The sequence below is a fragment of the Labrus bergylta genome, chromosome 20, assembly GCF_963930695.1.
Source record: "Labrus bergylta chromosome 20, fLabBer1.1, whole genome shotgun sequence".
NCBI lineage: Eukaryota > Metazoa > Chordata > Actinopteri > Labriformes > Labridae > Labrus > Labrus bergylta.
The window spans coordinates 8,131,049-8,149,184 of NC_089214.1; the positions used below are offsets into that span (position 1 = coordinate 8,131,049).

Consider the following 18,136-nt stretch of genomic DNA (forward strand, 5'->3'; position numbering starts at 1 on the left):
GGAATTACAGCAGCATAAGGTGACTTAATGATTGTTCAGAGGCTATAAAACATAAATCTCTTGTCATTGTTTTTTTTTTAAATCTATTTCCAGCCTTTGTCCTTTCCTCCTTGCTGGACAGTTTAGCAAATATTTTCTTGGCTATGCCAACACTTCCTCGCCACCGGTGTCTAATTAAACTTGCAGATTTGACTTGGGGATTGAATTTGAAAGCTTGTAAAAAAATGGGCGTGCGTAGGTGGCTCGGTTGAAGGAGTTCATGGGGTCTATTTTTTTTTTGTCCTGTCAGGGTCTGGCAGGCATTTTGGACCCGCGAGGTGGGTTGTTAATGTGTGTTTGTTATCCCGAGAGGCGAAGGTCTGTGTGAGTTTTATTTTATTTTTTTCAGGGTGACCTCCCCTTTTGAACCAGTCTGTTTGGGGACACTGTGGGAAAGGCCACACGCTGTGTTGTGTCTGTAGGGTAAAGGAGTCACAACACACGCATGCCGTGATTGAGATTTTTATTTTCTTGTTGCACGAGGACACGACCCCTAAAGGGAAGTGTGCTGATGGAGTCTTGGCAATGAGGAGGAAGAGAAGAAGGAGAGGAAGAGGAGGACGGCAGATTACAGAGAGGCAACATGAAGCTCAAAGGCAGGAGAGCAACAGGGGAATTTATTAGATTTTTTTCTAACCATGCTGGAGGCTCAGCACGGAGTCCGTCAGAGCAACACTTTGGTCCCGAGTTAAATATCGCAAAAACTATGCTATGTTTGAAATGAAACTTTGATGAATCCCGAAGGAAACATCTGAACAGCTTAATTGAACATCTGGATTGTATTTAGCCGTAGATACAGGTGAAAACTTCCAATATGTCACAACAAATTGAGAAACTACTTACAGGGCCTGAATTTTGGAACAGGATTGATGGAATCACTCAAAAGATAATTTGCGGGAAAATCCTGCATATATTGCATCGTTCATGTGGATACAGTCCAAGTTAAAAGTACTTCATTGCAAACATTTCAAACTGCATTTCTCCCACCTGTATAACACGGCAGTTTTGAGCAACTTCTTTTCATCTTTCCCCATAAATGATCTGTAGAAGATTTTCAAATTTTTCTTTTATTTTAGCCACCATGTATAACCAAGTGACCTGTTGGACATGACATATCTTCAATGTCAGATGAAAAACTTCAAATTTGAATGTAACTCTGTAAAGTCCCTTTTGAGTGTTTTTAAAAGCACCATATAAATGCAATCATATTATTCTTATTATATTATTTTTTTTTATTTTTTGTTGCTACATCCTTCACCTCAGAGATTCAATCCAGTCCTCCTTGTCGCTCTGTACATCCACACAGTATATAAAGGCATATTGTGTTTGGATTCACCACAGCTCATTCTGCTCAGCTCTGCCAACGTCGTAGCCAAAAGTATCTGTTTGGCAGCTGTTGTGCAGATCATTGCTGGGTGTGAAAAACAAGCCATGGGTTACGGGGATGAAGATGAAAGGAATGATTTTCAATTCTTCTACGCTTCAGGTTTCAACACCGATAGAATCCGTCTTCAAAACATGGCAGTTATTTGAAATGCCATCCTCACTCTTTAAAAAGGTTTTCTATGATATTCTGTCTGCTCTTCAGAAGATAACTAACATAAAATTTGTCCTCATATCCTCATGGTCACCAGGGAGTCTGCAGCAGCATCCCATTTCCTTCATCCATCACAAATCCTCTGCTGGGACTCTAATGTGTCTTCACTGCTGTGCGGGAACGCTTCACTGACTTTACCTCCCCCAACCTGCTTTTGCTTTTGACTTTACCTGTTTTTAAGTCTGAATCTGTTTACAAAACATGAAGACAAACTGGGCCAGCCAGCTTCCTCTTGTGCTGCATTAAAAGTCTCTGTCTGAAAGACTCCAGGGCAGCATTTTTATCAGTTCAGCACAACAACAAACCCCTGATATCAGCCGACAAGATTCTCTTTTTTTTTTTTCTTTTTTTCTTTTACATCTATCAGAGGTATATAGAGGCGCCGGCTGTCAGCTAAACATATTATTTCAAATAGACTATTTTGTTGGTGTTTCAAGTCACATCATTGTCTTCTTTGCCTGTTAATTTCCACTAGTTTTATGATTTTAGGTAAGGTTAGCAGCAGCTCAGCTCACAGCCCCCTTAGCCTAACCAAAGACTGTTGAAGAAACACTTAATTTTGTAGATGGTTTGGCTGCTAGTAAAATGACATTGTCTTTTTGTTTTTGAGAGGTCAAGAACTCAGCTCAGCATGCAGACCCTCCTGACAACCATTTGCTGCTAAAGAAAAGCTTTGAAGAAAGTTTTTCACAGAAACTGCTTAATTAAGTGTTTTTATTCATTAGAATCAACAGGTCTGTTTGTTCTAGAGAGGTGGAAAATTCTAATTGGGTAAAACACGTCATGTTTGATGGACCTGCCATTCTGTTGCTCCTGCATTGCATGCATCCTGCATTGTGTAAAGTAATGCAGTTAAAATAACAAAAGTGAATAGACTGACAAAATGTAAGTGGTATTGGGGTCTTTTCAAATGTTAATTTAAATTTTTGATTTGTGTGGCGCAGCACTTTCAACACTAAATGTCATTACAATATTTTTAAAAAGGGGACAATTTTCATTTCTTTAAAGATCCCCTTTATTGTTGCATCAGTAGTGAATCAGCAAAAACAGCATGTCAAACACATCAAGCCCCCTCCCCTCCCCTCCTCCCATGTTCTGCTTCCAACCCCGTTTGTCTTGGCCTTAATGGGACAGCCGATTGTTTTCCTCCTTGTGAGCATGTTTCCACACAATTTGAATTAATTGGATTGTAAATTGATCCCACTTTGGAGCCGAAACCCTGGAAGCCGGAGCGTTGGCTGCATACACCAGTTTAATCTGAATACTAAATGTTATTAAAAGCCTCCCTTGCCTTGCCCGTGTAGGACACTGTGTACCTGGTAATGAGAAAAAAGCCCCGAGGGCCCATTGCATTCATTGTGCAGCAGCGTGGTATAATTCAGTAATTAATTGCCTTAGTGCCTGGACGGTGCTGTAATGGTTTGAAGATAACCAATATGACTTCACAAGGCTGCTGTCCTCATGTTTTAGTGCAGAAAGGTAAGCAGGAGGACAACCAGGAATGTTTTTATAATGAATGATAAAAGCTTTTGGATTCCAACAAAACAGTTTCTCATGTATTGGCTTTGGATTCAGATGTTCCCTGAATGTGGCTTTAAGAAGGGGGGCAATTCTAGGTCAGCCACGAATAATTCTTTTCATAATCAAAGAACTTTGTTAAATTAATTAATTTACAATTGAGGCTGTAAAATGTTAATGCTCATCCCAAGTTCCATTCAGTCCAATGTGACATCTTTAAATGTCTACTTTTCGCCAGCAGTCCAAACCCCTTAAAACGTTACATCAAAAAAGAAAAACAAGTGGGCTGAAACTTCTGTCTCATTCAGAAGCTCAACTGGCCCAAAGTAAGTCTAATTTATGACTTAACTGTTGTTGATTTCCCGTCAGTCAATCAGTGTTTTGTCACCAAACTGTTGGCCTGTGACTCATTTAACTGACTGTACAGGGGCGACTCATTTCAGAACTTTCATTTAAACAAGACATCTTTAATTAAAAAAAAACCCTGATTTATCCCCATTTAAGTGTCGTCATTCTGTTTTAAATTAGACAATCCTTTTCAAAGCCAGAGATATCTCATTTTGCTCCACTGTTAGCAGAATTTTAAATCCCATCCAGCATTTGTGCATTTCTATTCACCGTGCAGCACCTCTGCTCCTCTCCTCGCCTGCTCTGCTTACACAGCGGAGGCTCAGAGGAGCCGGCAGACGCTCCCCACAATGTAGATGACAGGATAAAAAGAGAAAGAGACAGAGTGGAGGAGAATGAATGTGGGGAGCGGAGCGGGGAGCGAGAAGAATGGAGGGAGCGATAGAACGAGAAGCGAAAAAGGCCAGAGAGAGAGGATAAGCCACGTCGCTCTTGTCTTGACATTTCTCCCTGTCTCTCCTGGGAATGAAAACCCCGATATAAATGTTCCAAACTGGTGACAGAGTGGGACAGGAGTAGGAGGATGACGAGGAGAGGGAGGCTTGTTTGATGTGCATTAGTTATTACACGCAGCAGAGTCGGCCGATAATTTGGTTTTCAGGTTGATGTAATTAAAGGGTTCGGGCCTCAGCAGTTTTCTCGGGGCTAATTTGTTTAGGAAGCGCTGAGTCCCCGCCGGCTGCTGGTGACGATGGCGCTACAGTGAGCCTGCTGCTGATGCTGCTGCTGGTGGTCATGGCAACAGGGGGCCCACAGGTGCACATATTGGTATCTTTGTCAAGCTCCCTCAGCAGGCTGGATTTCATTGAGCGCTCTGCACCAGGTGCTGTGAATCCACCCCGAAGGGGAAGTTCGCCTGGGATGGCTTCTTAACAACAAAACCACATTTTGCTGAAATTAATACACATTTATTCCCGTTACACGTGATATCACCAAAATGTGTCTGCAAGGTCAAAGTAAAACTTGATTGTTTGGAAAGTATGTCCTACCTTTATTAGCAGATTTATTGATCCTGCTTTATGTCTGATTGTTAGCTTTGAAGCCACAGGAGGCAATTAGCTTAGCGGTACACATTTAAAAAAACAAATATGAGGTTATTTTAAGCTTGTAGCAGTAGCCTGTAGCCTCGAAACTATAGCAACAACATACACAACTGTCAAATCAATCACACCCATTGTTTTTAGCTGAATGAACCCGGCTGTAAACACGTTTATTTCTGATGTAAATGTTGACTTTTTAATATGGGACCTAATGGGGATTCCAAGGCTTTTGGAAACAGCCTCTAGTGGACACTTGAGGAACTGCAGTTTTTAGCACTTCCCAATGGTTTCATTTTCATATTCATTTGTCAAGATTTGAGGAGCGGACTGGCGATGATGACAACGGTTTACTGTTAAGTTGACTAAACACACACATTCCTAGATTCAACGGTAATTCTTTTTTTAATACACATTTTAATACAGGAACCATTCGGCTTACACAACAGAAATACAAATTGGTTAACTTTTGTTTAGACGTTGAAGAGTTTTAAAAAAGTTTACTTTAAAACCTTTAAGAATATGTGGTTTTGTCGTTACATTTTATTTATAAAGTGCTTTTCAGGAACTCAAAGACACTGTAATTTGTAAAAAAAAAAAAAGCTCAAGACAACTATATGTTAGTTTTTCTGTTCAGATAAGCTATTGTTAGCACAAATTGTTGAATTGACAGTTAGAAATACTGAAATAACTGAAATGAAAGCAAGTGCAACAGTACAGATAATGAAGAAATGCACATTAAAATGTAAATAAAATGCTAATACTAGAAAATACATGTTGGCACAAACTCATATTAACTTAGTTTATCTGGATCCCCACTAGCCCCCGCTGTATTCACTTCATGAGCTGCAGAGTGAGTTTAAAATGAAAAAATGAAGCTGGTTTATCAGCATTACAGCACAGCGGTGGTCTCATTCATTTCCACTAACTGAGTCAACATGGATCGCCTCCAAATCAAATTCTGGCGTCTGTTGTTAACACATCCTCGCTCGCAGGAAAAGGATGAATTGGATTAACAGAGCTGTGAGAAAGATGTCCTTCCAGAGAAAGCTGGATTTGCCAGCGTCAGATGTGTTACCCCTTGTGCTTCCCGGAACGTTTTGTCTTTTGGTTTAAAGACTGAAGACGGCAAACACCAGCGTGTGTCTGTCTGGAGTCTAACTATTTCAGGTTTAGGAAGGCGAGATGAAACGGTATTTTAAATCCTAAATTCTCTGTATTTAAATGTGTGACAATCTGTTTCAAAAACTGGATGTCTTTTTGGAAGATGATTTATTTTAAAGGTGTTCATAAAGTCTCGGATTATAACCAGACTATTTCTCAAGTCTTGGAGCAGTTTGACTATCATTTAAAAAAAAAAAACTAATTTTTTCCAAGGTGCCCTTTGAAAAGACTGCTGTTATCTGTGTAAATTCAACCCGGAGTGTGCAGCATTAGGTCGACATTTCTGGCGCACCACTCTGCAGCATTTGGGACCGCTTTTCTCCACACGGTGTTTGATTTAAAAAAAAAAAAGCAAGCGCTTTATCTGCATCCAGAGGCCTGACCTCTGCGGGTTGCGGACCGATCCTGCAGCACACACAGCCGATGATAATCTGTCCACTCCTCAGGTGGTCTGGGTGAAAGCACGAGCTGGCTGTCGGATCAAACAAACTGTCCCTGTTCCTCCCTACCCACTTTTCCTGAGAAATAAATAATATTTCTATCTTTGTGGCCAAAAACACACAGGTGGAGAACAGCAGTTAGCGGTGAGCAGGTGGCGTTTTCTTTTAGCGAGCTGCAGGTCACAGACTCTCTAAGTGACATGGAGAGCTTTTTCTTGATTTCTTAGAGGAATGGACTGCTTCCTCTTGGCTGCCCTTGCCTTATTAAATGTCTTAAAGGCAGGATTTTTATGGGATTGCATCTTCTGATGTCTGCAGTTAGCCTTGAAATGAGTGCTTCATGTCTCCTGTGGCTGTGTTTACTTAATTCCAGACTAGACAGGCTTTTCATGTATAATTATGCACATTTGATCAAACTAAATTCCAAACTAGGACTGCAGACGGAGGGGATGGATGTGGGTTATTATTAATGGGGGATGCATTTGCTGTTTTTTGGATGTCATTTCTGACGTGTGGACCTTTTCACCCAGTGTTCACTCCATCCTCAGAAAGCTAGGTCACAATTGTTAATTGATCAGTCCTGCTTGTTTCAAGGAATTTCTGACTCACCATCAGTTAAAAACCAAGTTTACTATTTGTAGTTTAAACATTTTGACATTTGGAGGTTTTACCATTCCAGTTTTGAAGATTCAATTTTATTTATATTGCACTTTTCACAGACATTCGCTACAAAGTGCTTTACAAAGACATAAAATACAATAAACAGTAGTAATTAAAACCGCAAGCGGTGATGAAGGGCCCTCGCACCCCGGTGCATGTCGGGGTGTGTCGCTACTGCGGGAGTGCAGCAGCAGCAGGATTTGGCTAAGCACCCGGCCGCACAGTTCGATTTGTGTAATGGCAAGTTCAAAAAGGCAACGCTATGAGATTCAGAGAATATTGGTATGCAGAGAGGTTCATACCGGAACTGTCATGATGCACAGCTGCAGTGTGCTGCTGCATTGGCGTCTTCTGCCGTTTCCACATATGCACCCCTGAAAATATGCAGATAAAATAAGCCACAAAAACTGCATGCTATGACGTAGGAATCTGCAAAGGTGAACATAACACATCAAGGAAACACAGAACGTTACATGGTATACGAGATAAGGAAGTGTTTGAAAGACGGCAAAAGGGCAGAAAATGTCCCCAACATGACGAGGCAGAAAACCTCATTCAGTCTTGCTGATTCATGACGATCAGTTCACCTTTTCTCACTTCCCCATCAGTGGAAATGTTCAGTTTAATGTGAGAAAGAACTGCTTGTTTGGCTCATTATATGAAGGTTACAGCCTGTTAATACAGACACAGCTCTAACTGTAGATTCCAACAGACTATTTCTTTCAGCAAAGGAAGTAAATCATTGTTAAACAGTGTGCAAGTCAATATTTTGTTTCAAATAGTTGATTTCCTTACAAAGTAGTCGTGTATTAAGAAGGATAATGTACGGTGAGCTGGTTATTATTATGGAGACCCTCTTCCACTTCACGTCTGCTTTTCTCATCCTGTCAGCGTTCCATTCTGATAACAACCAGCTCACCAAACATTATCTCTGACATATTATCTCCAAAAACAGACCATGTTTACTCTTTTTTTATGACGATATAAATGTATGATTTTTTTGTGTATGAACACTTAGCAGTATCTTTAATTATTTCCTGAAGGTTTATCGAAGGTAAAAGAGACAAAAAGTAGCTTCATACTCCTCATCATCCACAACTTTCTGATAATTTATACCTCGTATAGAGTGTTGTCCCTTCCTTAACTACCAGCCTGCTGAACATTATCATTTACTACTACAAACTACCCTCTACACTGAACAAAGCCGTCTTTGTTGTCTGAATTATTAAAGCTCAATGTTTTTTTTTTTCTTTTTCTAAGCACATAATTGGCTTCTGACCTGTACGGAAAAATAATGTTCAAAAATGGATTTTCAAAGCCGATATGGAGCCAATTAAAGCTGCAAAAGTGCTTCACAATGGAGACATTTGTTTTGTTCGACCGATCAAAGGTCAAATAGGAGCTTTCATCTTCAGCAATGATTTATCTCTTTCCTGCTGAATTGTATTTTTTTAAATATCTAACAATTCTTTCAGTCAAAATCTCCCTTTTTCCCATCCTTTGATCATTTGTGACCGCATGATTAAAGTTGCCTTGTTGTGGCCAGAGTTCAGACGGAAGCGAATCTTCTTCTTGAGGGGAACATTGATCAAAAGAGAGATGGACATAAGGGTCAGTGTGAAAGCTTATTTATGAGACTATAAGCCTGTACTTTACTGAATATGTCACCACAAGTCTTTTTTTTTCAGTTTTGAAAAGGTAACTTGACCTCGTTGTCCTGTATGTATAGGTACTCCTCGAACATCATGTCTTGAAGCTGCTCTCTACATTGTTTCAAGGAAGCCTGACAGCCTGTCCTAACAGCATGCAACACAAGCGAGCGTCAGGGACAAAAGCAGCCTGATTCTATTGTTAACTATTGAAATGTCCCTCGAGCAACACAGCGTGTTTTAAACCTGACATCCTGTTTCTATTTTTCTCCTGTAGACATGATTTAGGAACAAGGAAGAAGGTGGCCTTGCTTTTCTTACTTTTTTTAATTGATTTAAATTTGATTTACTTCTTCCACCAAGAGCTAATATTATCCATATCCATGACTGAAATGTGATGATTTGACTTATGTCAACACCAAGAAAAAGCTGTTCTATTGACGCGCCTTTGAGTGTTGTGATTTGTGATAACAGCTCGCACCACACTTTTCATTTTTCCCACCATCGCTGTCCACACCGCATCCGTTACATAATTGATTCTTTGCTTTCTGAATTTGAGTTTTTCCCCCTTCCAAACGGTAAGACCTGCGCTGCTTTTCAATTGAAGGTGGACAAACGGATGTGCTGTGCTGTATTGACGAGCTAATGACTCAAATCACAACACTCAAAGGTTCGTCAATAAGTGGCTCTTGGTGAGCCGAGTAAGGTTTATCTCCACTTTTTAAAACAAGCTAACAAGTTAAGTTGAGTGAGAAAAGCAGTTGTTTGCGGGCAGTAAGGATACTCCAACAGGAAACAATAGTCAAGCTGGTGTTGTCACTAATACTCGCTTGCGTTGCATGCTGTTAGGACAGGCTGTAAGCCCTCCAGGAGCCAAACTGACACTGGAGTGGCACCTAAGTCGTCACATTTTGAAGTTTAATGCCGAAGAACAAGCTACCATTTTTGACAAGTTTTGTCGAGGAATGCATCTTAAAAAGATGTCTGTCTTTTTTTTTTAAAGGTTGACATATGTCATTCTTTCAGGTGTCTCATATCTCACCTGGGTTGGTAGTAGTCTTTTAGCACTTGGAAGGTTTTTCTTATCTCTCCTGCTGTCAGTTTGTCTGTTTTCCTGGTGACTGAAACACGTCGAGTCTGACTCTGCTGCCTGAATGCAGACACAAACGTGTGATTTATGACCTCTGTAGCACACTCCCTCCCTCCCTGTGAAACTCCTCTTCCAGCTGCTTCCATTTGAGGAGTACTAGATATTTTCCCACAGGGGAGTCGGTGTATTTCACTCGACATTGACCCTGTAAAAGTGGATTCCCCCCCCCCCCCTTAATGCTGGAGGCTGTTCCGCTCTCTTGCTGAGTTTGCAGTGTGCACTTCATTGACTGAGCTCCGGGTGCTCTTTGCTTCCCATTGACTGCATCTTTGTTTTGTTTTTCTGGGTCCTTTATCGCCATCTCCTCGGATGTCACTGCCATTGATTAACTCCTCGGGCCTCATCAGAGCTTGTTATCCTGTCAATTTGCTCACCAACTGCTCGAGTCATTAACATGTAGGGTTACTGTGCAAAATGTTCCACCAGGTGTTCCTGTAGCTCATTTCAGCTCAGCGGAGACGGTGCACACCTGTGCCGCTGTCAGAGAACAGAGTGTGATGTTTAAATACGATGGAAAGAAGCAGGGAACACAAAAAAACTCAAGACTGCAAGAGATTTTTTTTTTTTTAAGCTAACTTCAAGCCAAACTACATATTCAGTCTCTCTATTTCAAATTGCATCCTGATCTCTGCAGCCCTGTAGCATCGGCTGCAGCTAAATGCTGATGAAGTGTTGAAGTGTGTTTTAATTCAAGAAAACTTTGTCAGGTCCAGCCGAATGAAACTCAAAAACAAGCCTGCAAACAACTGAACCAGGCTGGATTACTGTTAACCATCATGGTTGAAGGTGATGGACAGAGACAGCTGTCAATCAAACCAGCACAGCACCAACCATAACCCACTTTCAGTCTTATGGGAAGTGTGGTTTGCAAATCACAATAGACATCTATTAAAACGGAAATGATAGAAAATGTCTGCTGGTTCTCCTTCAGCTACGATGTTATGATCATACGTTGTTATGATCCTAGACGCGGCGTCCCTGAGTGGGCGGGGCCGTCTCTCTTTCCTCATGTTGTGGCAGGGCTACAATTATAGAGGTAGCAGTTAATGTGTAAAAAAAAACAAAAAAAAACATGTAAGGAACATGTTTGAGCCTCATATAGGGAAACACAAACAAGCCGACGGAAGCGCCGTCACTCCAATGTGAACACAGAGCTGAGATCAACAAACCCAGAGGGAGTTTGACTTCGCTCTCAGGAAGTCATTACTCCATCGTTTATTTACATAGAAGCTGGAAACAGAATGATTAAATGTTACGCTCAGAAATACAAGAACGATAAATCTCTCAAGAGGAAAAGAATCTTACGGCTCCTCCTCGCCGTCGTTAGACTCCGATGTGTTGATTGCTGCTTGGTCTGTAATGAGATTTGCTCTGACAGCTCCTGTAATGAATTCATCTGACAAAATAGCTCTGTGTCACAGTGTGTAGGTAGAAGTGCTGGATTAAAACCAAGCTCAATCTCTTTGCATAATATCAGCATTGTTTTGTAACCTCTGCAGGCGGAGGACAGCATATCTCATGGGTGTGTTTGTGTGTGTGTGCTGATGTTTCTTTAATGTTGTCCACCATCTCAATAAAAGCCCTCGCTGTCAGCTGCAGGTCTGACGGCTTTGTGGAAACCAATTGCTTTATTTTTCTGTCTTTTTTTTTTTAACCAGCCGAATCCTGCGCAGAAAGAGAGCATTGTGAAGCTGAACCAATTTCATGAGAGGGAGGTTGAAAGCGTGTGCTGAAGGCCGTCAGGGATCTCTGCTTGAACACAGGTAGCCTTTCACATGTTTGGCCTCAGGAGATGCTGCTGAAGGTCAGGCATGTGCGCGGTGTGTGTGTACAGTGTGTGTGTTTTATGTTTGACATTTGTCTTTTTTTGGGGGGGGGGGGGGGTTCTGCTGCAGGGCTCTTGTATGAGGCAGCATGTGTTTGAGTGTGTGTGTGTGTGTATCTGTGTGTGGAGGTTCAAAGAGGCAGATGATGCTGCAGGAGAGCGAGGTGTTGGAGACGGAGAGGGAGGTAATCACGGGTCCGTCAGTGATGGTGTCTGATTGAAGTCTGTGCAGGCTGAAGGGCATCCTTCAGTTCATGTGGATACAGAGACAATAACACAAACCTCTCTTGAGTCTGTTTGGTGTTTTCTTTCTCTATTTTCTCCGCCCACAGCTCTTCTCAATCCTCTTCATACTGAACACAAGGGATGCATTGTATTGGATTTTTGTACGTCCCATATGTTCATATTCTCCATCTGTTTTTTGTCTAGTTCCCGTGCTGATATAGATTCATAAAGGTAGTTTTTCCAACTTATTGCAGACTACATCTACACTCTTCTGTATTGGAAATAACATATTGTCATTGCTACTCTTATCTAGATGGCCAACATGCAGCTGCAGACATAAAATACAATGCTTTTATATTCTTCTTGCATAATAAGAAAAACACTTAAATTACTTAAGACAGGCGCAGGTATTTTAAGTTTTCTTCTTCTCTGCTCTTGTTTGTTCATGGACAGTGTTTAAGTGTTTTGAGAAAAAGTGTGTGATGCGTTATTTTGTTGGGAATCGTGAGCAAATCAACCAATTCTGAACATTTTTTTCCAACTTCAGAGTTTTTAAACATGATGGCAGAATAAAGCTGCTAAGTTCTAAGCCAGTCAGGAATGTTCAGCTGCTGCAAGTACAACCCCAAAGTTACATTAATTTTGAAAGTAGTTCTGGAGCAGTGAAATAATATTCCTTTAACTTAATTAAGATAATTTTTCCTGCTTTGGAAATTCAAAGAATCAAGTTTAACTCTCGATCAGTTCATGTTACTCTTTCATTTCAACACAGGAGCTGCGTTGTCCGAGTGTTCAGTTCATGTTTCTCACATGCCAATCAAAGAAAGATGCTGAGTATTAAATTTGTATTCCATAGATTTAACACACAACAACTATTAGAACTGTATCAGTTGTATAACCATTTTTCTACGAGACAGACGACACATAACATTTGAAACCCACATTCAAGTTCTTTTTCTGTTTTTATAAATGCACCCTGAATGTCACAAACAGACAAATAGCAAAATTGGGAAAATGTTTTGCAAAAATCTCAAACCTCAAATGTCTAAAAGTGAAGAAAACATGTAGTCAGATTGACCCATGAACTTGTACGAAGCCTCAGATGACCCCAGGGTGTGCGCGGAGCAACACTCTGATCCCCTGACAACCTTGGAGTAATGAACAACACCTGACACTGTGACCACACACACACACACACACATTGACAGACAGTATCCAGCTTTAATCCTGACAAATTGCCACCGCGGGTACTGTAGTGTCCCTTTCCAAAGCCCTTTATCTGCCGTGTCTGCCCATTCAGCTGCTCAGAGAAGCTCCTAGATTCATCCTCCAATCTTTATCCTCCCTGCAGGCCCATTATCTTAAGTGAGTGTCGATAGGATGCTCAGAGTCGCTCTCGTTCCCTTCCTCATGTACAAATGAGCTGTGGGAGTCATTTCAGAGCAGCACTATGTATGCACATGACTCGTAACCTCGCTCTCGTAAATACTGATGAATAACTGGCCTTGGTAATCTGCTGCAAATGTCCCTTTTCATGTGTGTCAATGTGTGTGTTAGTGTGTGCATATGTGTGTGTGTGTCAGTGGTGCAGGGCTTTGATGTCGGCGCTTCTGTTGTCGTCCCTCATGTTGTTACAGCATCACAGGGTCCCACTCAGCTGTCAGACGCACCAACGCCACGCTGCCTTTAAAGAGTGTGAGCATGCCAGCCGGGGATGAGCTTGTAGGAATATCAAAGCCTGTTTATTTGGCAACACGTGGAGACATTTTGTGGAGGAAGATAGGGGGGGAAAAAAATTATTAAAGCATGTCCTAAAAGTGAGAATAATCAAGCCAAGGTACATCCAAAGAGAAGTGATCCCTTTTTTTCAAAGTGTTTATAAAAAGTTCAGAGCTGATTTACAGCTTCAAACATCACAAAGGATTCTGTTCTCACTTTTTCTCTGAAGAGTCATCAGATTCTTTAATAAACATCGAGAAACATATGGAGAGAATAATCACATGTTCACACCTGCAGCTCCTTGTCTTATTGTCTTTGGTCGAAACCATCGAGGAAAACATAATTAGATTAGGATGGGATCAAAACAGATTTTAGTCCCTCAGTCTGAAGCTTAAGTTCTTTATTGCTGGATTAATAACTGGATTGTTTTTTTTTTCTGTATACTACAACGATCATTTCATTTAGAATTATATTTCTCCTTAAAACATAGGAGCAATTTAAAGTTTGTTATCTTATGAACAAACAAGGATCAACTTATTTCTGATTTTGAAACCAACTGCAATATCAATTTTAGTAAAAGAAGAAATTTACAGATGACTGATGGGGTTTCTGATATAGAACTGCCCAGTATAAGAAAAATATGAAATTTGCGAGAACATAGTACAGTATAGTATATTGTGATAATATGTAGTACGATGTATTAGTCAATAATAGCTATAAGTCACTATGTTTGTAGTCCCTGTCACTCTAGACACTATATTTGTTTGACAAAGAAATTGGACCAGCTAACTTTAATCCATGGAGTTATATGTTTTAAATCAAAACGTCAACAGTTTCATTTAAGAATTAGCTTTTGTTTTCCATCTTGTGCTGATTGGAGAATGACTGATGCATCTGATTTGGTTGAAATGTGTTTCAATCTTAATGTTATTTAAGGATTCCCCGCTTCCACTGAACAAGTGTCAGTACAGTGACTGTGAGGTTACCTCAGTAGGAATGTAAATTTAGGCGAGGCCGCCAGCAGCCGTAGTATCAGTATGTGGACAGTCCTGATGGATTTGTCTCGGTCCATCGGAGGAAGAGGACCTGACCTGCGACTTACCAGCGACTTGCCAATCAGAGTATCGACCCACTTGTGTTTTTTTCTTCTGCTTGAGGCGTCCACACCGACATCCGTCTGGGTGAAATATTCCTCTCCTTGGCTGAGCGTCAAATGTGTCCTCACCCTCAGAGCTGTCTGTCTCACTAAAGGAGATGAGCAGGGGGGGAGGAGGAGGAGGAGGACGGGTGTGAAAATAGCCGATGGAAGACATCATGGTCATTTCTCAAATCAGGAGTGTAGTAGCAGGTGGCCTGGCAGCAGGAAACCTCACTTGGCTATGCAGTTTACAGCACATACAGTAAATCCTCCTGCTTACTTTACTCTAGTTTACAGCCTTTATAATGAAAACTGCAAGTTAGTCCTTCATTTGCTCCATTTAGCGTTCCTTTTTAATGAATATTTAACAACCTTACCAGCTCCTTTTTGTCCTTCCAAGGACACTACAGCTGTTACTTAATGATTTCTGCTATCTACGCTGCTGTTTCCCAAAGTCGTCCTTGTTTTTAGGATTTTAATTGCACTTGAAACAGAAGGATTAAATAGTCTTAATTGGTTTGTTCTTTAAAGGATTTAGGAATGTAATGAAAATTTGCTTTAATGTAGGCATGATTAGAAAGTCTCCAAGGACAGTAAACTTGGACTGAGACGAGCAGAAAGAGTGTACACTCGCTGCTTAAGAGCACTATTGATTGAAAATCACAGGGCGGTGATTTAGACTCAGTTTTGGATCCAATTTTTGCACAATAAACTAAATTGAATTATGAGGCTATCTGGTATTAACAGCCCTATAAAACATCCTTTATATCTTGAGATGGACTTTTTACTGTTCCTGCTGATCATATTAATCATCCTTTGTGTTCGTCCAGTGTGCGGAGATAAAAAGAGCTTACATCGTCCTAATGCGGCTGATCTCAGATCTGATAGTAAGCAGGATAAATGTTGACTATGTGTGTCTCTGTAATGACTGCAGGCGGACTGTTTAGTGTTTACACACTGTGTGGATTACTGTCATCGATGCAGCGTGCTGCTTGTTCTTGTAGTTGCTCCAAGTTTCTCAGGTTTTGTTTTTAAATGTGATTGTTGTTTGGCAGTATAAGGCTCAGTTGTGTGAACAGGATTTTCAGCCTCTTATTGTCTGGCAACAGCATCAAAACACTTCATCACCCAACAGCTTGGTGGTGGTACTTGAACCCTTCACGAGTCCTTTGATAATCATGTGTTTAATTAGCATCCCCAAAACTTAATTGCATTAAAAGGAAAGTAGCTGTTTGGAATCAGGTTTAGAGGGGTTTGAGACAATCAGAGCTAATATGAGAGAGTGTGTCAGTCCAAAATGAAAACAACCCATCACTGAAATAAGATTTTCACCAGGGAGGAAGTAAATACATAAAGGTTAAACAAGTGTATAAAACACAGTAGTGCTGCTAAATCAAAGGTCAAGGATATCTTTACTAGGGCTGTCTGCGTTAACCTGTTAATCGATCGTCTGTAAGGTCAGAAATGAATGCATATTTCTTTTGAATTTGCATTAATCATGTGCGTTTTTGTCCCCTCAGAAGCCTGTAGGTAAATATCTCACTGTAGTCAAAGTAATGTAAAGAACGACACTGCGGCACCTCTATATGGCTCATTTCACTTTAAAACTCTCAGACAGCTCAGACGTCGAGTCCAACATCATATCCTCCTTATGACATCAAACATTTCACTTTTTTTTTTAAACTCTTCCCTGTACCTGAAGTTCATTATTTTCTTTCAAAATAAAAGCATGTTGGTATCCAAACAGGACGTAAAGTGCTCTTAGTGCTTCGGACAGTACAAACATACAAACGTTTCAACATGAAATTACAAATGTGATTAATTTCGATTAACTATGGAAATGCAGGAATTAATCATGATTTTAAAGATGTATCATTTGACAGCCCTAATTTATACTAAACAATCTAAAGAGGTTTTGTTACCAATTTTCCTTCCTAATCCCGATTCTGATTCCAGATTTGCAAATAGGCAGGTTTTTGAGGCAGTCTCTCTTGAGCCCACAGAAGAGTGAACAAGAGACATTATTTCTTAATGTCAAGCTGCTTTATTCCATTTTTATGCTTCCACTACACAGCTATGCCATGGTGATAATATAACATCCTTTAATCAGAGAAAGTCGCTGAGTAGATTTGTGGCCTTAACCCCAGTTTAAACTTTTAAAGCAGCCCATGACATCTTGGGACATCTTTCGAACTGTTTTCTTTTCTGGTAATGCCTTACACAATTTAAATGGCGACCTTAGGGAGATTTAAACATGTGAATAAAAACAGTAATCTCTGGGTTTGAATGAAGCGGATTCAATTGATTGTTTATTAGTTTTTTAGACAGGAATAGGGCATCTTCATTTAAATGCAAAACAACTCATTTCTGCAGACAAAGAGTTCATGCTATTTAATTTAGTAACTTTTTTGGACACATTTAGTGGGCAATAGTGAGACCACTGTGTGGAAAATGCACAAAACGGTCTCTAACATAGAGATCTGTAATGTGCACCTAAAGACATCAACGTGTCAGACCCAACATCTCAGAGAGCCTCTGGTCTGCCCCAGGCCTCTATAAAATGTTGTTGCAGAGTAAAGAACACTTTATGGTGGTTGTTAACATGTTGCCTCTTCGTTTCCTTTTCCACAGGCTGGATACTGCCGTCCCATCATTGTTGGAAAGACGATCGGACCAAGTTGAGCTGAGTTTGTTCCAGTCTGGGTGAGTTCCTTTGTGTGTAAAATCCTCTTCTACTAATTAAGAGAACTTTAAAAACTGTTTTTTTTTTTTAAATTGTCTGCATTAAGTGTTGTATAAGTTAGTTGATAGGACTGTTTCTTTCTGTTTTGGTCCTCCTTAAGTTAGCTAGCATTTTAATATTTTGTCCAACTATCCTCATTGATGCGCTCCGAACATCAAGGCTAACTGTTCTACCAAACTAAAATGGGGACCGGCTTCTTACCTTCGGCTTTCTCACAATTAGATCAACATGACAACAACAGCCTCTGTACATTGGGCGCACAAACCAACTGCTAGGCCAACCAGTGCCCCCAATACATACAAAAATAGATCTATTTTTGTGTATGAGCAGCAATTCTCAACAGCACTATCCCAGGGTATACCGCTCTCGAGTGCTGTGATGAGTGCTCACACCATTTTAAAACCGTACAGAAAAGCTCACATTTAAATATCTGCTACAAATGAAGACTTTGTGAGAAATTGAGTTGTCAGAAAGTGAGAAAAGACTCAAAAATAGGCATTTCAACAAACAAATATTGCTTCAGGGAGGCGTATCTGTTGTTTCCTCAGGCTTGTTTCTGATTCACCTGACAACTTACTTTTCCTTGTTAAATAACACGCATATTGGTGTGTGTTTGTGTGTGTGTGTGTGTGTGGGAGAGACTGCTTTGTGAAGTAGATGTTGTCATTTCTCTTGGATTGCCTGTAATTAAGATGTCAAAGTGCCAGCTGAAGACATCGAGGTGTTAACGGTGACAGGCTGACATGAAACAGTTTGAGGGCAACTCTAAAAATGAACCTCGCCGTCGTCTCGTCACTCTCTCTCTCTCTCTCTCTCTCTCTCGC

General features: G+C 40.5%; 1 protein-coding gene across 2 annotated transcripts in view; it reads left to right on the plus strand.

The window, feature by feature from the left end:
• The window catches only part of rnf152 (ring finger protein 152), a 46,919-nt gene that overhangs the window by 13,903 nt on the left and 14,880 nt on the right, over positions 1–18,136 (plus strand). Inside the window, exons 2-3 of one of the 2 annotated variants that reach the window (XM_020647545.3) lie at positions 11,321–11,425; positions 17,201–17,272. The gene's annotated coding sequence lies outside the window, so the exon portion shown is untranslated. The remainder of the gene's footprint in view (positions 1–11,320; positions 11,426–17,200; positions 17,273–18,136) is intronic. The other variant, XM_065948880.1, reaches the window with a different exon arrangement.